The following is a 3,648-nucleotide window of genomic DNA, read 5'->3' as shown; positions in this document are numbered from 1 at the left end:
ATAATTATATACGGTAATTTATTATTTATACTTATTACTTATTAATTTATTACTAATATTTATAAATAAATACTTTATATAATATTTAATATTGTAATGTAATATTTTTTGTAATATTTAAATTTAATTAAATTTAATATTTTACATATTTTTTTTTTTTGTTAGTATCATATAGGTAATAAAACTAGTAATTCAATAGTTAACTGTACAAGTAATAAATTAATAAGTAATGAATAATAAATTACGGTAAATAATTATTCAGTTTACATGTGTTAGAAATAATGTAGGAACTGTGTTGCTATCAATAACCTTTAAAATAAAATAATTAAAATGATTATCACCATAAAATGATTGTAGTTCTTAAAAGGCCTAACTGCTGTTAGTCTATATGCAATGAGCCTGAGATAACAGCAGGACAAAGTATCAAAGTTATACCAAGTTTGTCGTTTTTAATTAATTCAACCACCTACGGCGGATTAATACAATCAATTAATACAAAATCTGAACCTAACCTAACCGTATTAAAATCCGATGAATAAAAAAAACAATGAGCAATGAGCCTGAAAATCAGCAGGCTGTTTGGAAACATAATAAGTTGTTCTCAAACGGGCTACCACACTGCAAAGAGCCTAGTCTTTTTGCAAAAAAACTAATTTTCAATACGGCCTACGACAAATATATATCTGTGGATGTAACCACGATGTAGATATTATCTAAATCGTAGATGTAACCCAGGGTGGATTGATAAGGTGTAAACACTGTCTTAGCTTCTTAATAATTAAGGGGGCTGGAGCGTAATCCATTCTAAGGAGTAAAAACTAGGCATTTTATATTTCAGTTCATTTGGGTCTTGTGAATGTGTTGTGTAAATGAACATTAGTGTGTGTAATTCGTAGTATCTATCACGTAGTGACCGGATATGTACGTCTGTCATTTTACCTACGCTCATACACATGTCACCACATATTACTTTATAAAATTAGAAACATTTTTTTTTTTTTTCAAAAAATACTGCCAGTAACTTCAGTCACTACGCTCAGTAAGATGTACCGATTTAAATTTTGAAAGCATATTTGAATTCTCCGTTAAATTTACCATGCTTTGACTGTCGTACATTTTTCATATTCTATATCAATATGTATTTAAATTTGAATTATGAATATGATCTATTTTTTACTCTTTTTGTTAGTACATTCCTAAGTAAACGAAAATAAAAATCAGAAAAATAAAATTGTCAAAGCATAGACAATTTAGTGACGAATTCAAATCTGCTTTCAAAATTAATATCAGAACATTATACCGAGCGTAGTGATTAAAGTCGTGACTATGTTTTCAACCGAAAATTAATCACGCTTCAGCCTCCTTAATTGAAAATAATACTCGAGTTATGCTTAGATTCACCACTAGATTGCGTTGGCTACCCGTTTGAGGAGCAAAAATAATATTATACAGCTTTTTATGCAGAATTAAAGCAAAACTCAACAAATTATCACTGCAGTACTCGTTAAAATAATATATAAATAATAATTAATAACTAAATGAATAACAGTTTTAACTACATTTGAAAAAAGGTGGGCGGGTGGATGTCGCTCTGCTGTATAGTAGGTTTCAAGTGGGTCACTGTATAATGGATGGTATTAAATTTGAATTCAATGATATAATATCACTGTATACGAAAAACGATCCTGAGTGGAAACGGTTTGTCAGTGTGGATATTTTATATTATATTTATATTTTATATTGTTATTACTTATTTTAATACGGTGCCCGGTAAGTTGAATTAATATTATAAAATTACAACAAAATATCTAAAATCGTTTTTCTTGGTTAAGTAATTTCTTCCAAACATGTTCATAAAATAACTATAAAAAAAACGGTGATTTAAATTTTTGAGATTTTTTGGTTACAGAATAATCACTTACGTGGAATCTGGTTGTAAGTTTTCAATCCTTAGCTAAAAAGCTAAACATTTTATACATTTTTAACTATACAAAATCACTTTTAAATTTAAATTGATAAATGTTGTCAACATTTGAAATTAAAATACTAATAAAAAAAATTGTGACTATGTATTTTTAATATTTTCAATTGCTATTACAACAATATATCAGAAGCCTTGTATTAAATTTTAAAGCTTATTTACCAACAAATGAAATTGTATATACATTTATAGAAAAAAAACTAAAAAAAATTGAAAATGTATAATGTCCGTAAACAACTCAAAACAAGTCAAAATATTTTGATATAATTTATGGGGGTATAGATAATGAAAATAAAAACATTCAGTGGAATTTTCATGCATCTACAATTATTCGTTTTTGAATTACAAGAAAATAGGTAACAAAAATGTTACATGAGAAATCAAGTGGATATCCAAGCTTGTAAAAATATTCATATTTTTGAAGTTCACTTCAAACGCTCTTTGATTTCAGGGTGTCCAATCGGCAATCGTATAATGACTGTTGTGTCCTGCAAACGTGTTTACGTGTAGTGTAGACAGATATTTTAAGTTACTACATTTCATGTTCTATTTATATTTTTAATTTTATCATAAACATTATACCTATTATATATTTTATTACATCTTAAACTGATTTTTTTTTTACAAATACATGTAGGTTGCCTAACCTAAATAATACCGAATAGTAATAAATTATTCCTAATTCATTAACTACATTATCACAATATTTTTACTTATCAATAATTATTTCGAACTGCAATTTGGGTAGTGTTCAATATTCACAAGTTTTATTTATAAACAAGGCCTATTACGTGGCTAAATTATCAATAAAGATTAGACAATTTGTGTTTATAGGTATTTACTCCAGTGCGTCTCTTCGTAATGGATCCAAAGGACTTATTTCCGTTACCGTACTTATTCTGTCAAATAATCGAATTTATTTGTGTATCTTTTACCGCTAATGCTGTATACATTTAAAATAATATGGACTATTACTATAGGACCATATATTTTATACGCCACTGTTTAATATGATTAATTGTTACTGTAATCGCAAAACGTGACAGTAATTATGAATTATCATAAAAAGTTAGTTGAATTTATTGTTCTGTTACATAATATTTGTAACTACGTTCAGACAGTTTCGTTATGCTTTCCTCTTTAACTTCATACTATAATATTTATTTATATTGCACATAATGTTTTCTCCTATACTTTGTTTTGTTTTGTTTTTTTTGTTGAACATGACGCACCGGGACGATATTATATTATTGTTTTAACAAGTTATATTAAATTGTATTAATTGCAGGTAAGTGAAACACTTTGTCATTAATCAGAACTTCCTGTTTCTTGTCATAAAATATTTTTTGTACAATCGACAAATTTGAACAATGTAACTGACTGATATATAGAAATAGTAATATAGTTTATTTTTTCAAAAACCTTAACTTACCATTTAGCAAGTATTTTTTTTTTATACAGAGTCACCGAGTTAAGAGGATGTCAGCGCACTATTTGTTAACTCTCTCTGACCCACGCTCAACATAGAAAAAACGCATTAACGCAGAATCATTTTTTCTGTTTTTAAGTAATCTTAGAGTAAAATCACCCATTACAAAAATAGATAGAGAATAATATTTTCGAGGGAATGACATATCGATTTTATATTTTATTGTTATTATACTTTA

This window comes from Acyrthosiphon pisum, chromosome A3, assembly GCF_005508785.2.
Source record: "Acyrthosiphon pisum isolate AL4f chromosome A3, pea_aphid_22Mar2018_4r6ur, whole genome shotgun sequence".
NCBI classification, from domain to species: Eukaryota; Metazoa; Arthropoda; class Insecta; order Hemiptera; family Aphididae; genus Acyrthosiphon; species Acyrthosiphon pisum.
The sequence above is the reverse complement of the archived record's forward strand: the minus strand, read 5'-3'. Positions refer to the sequence as shown.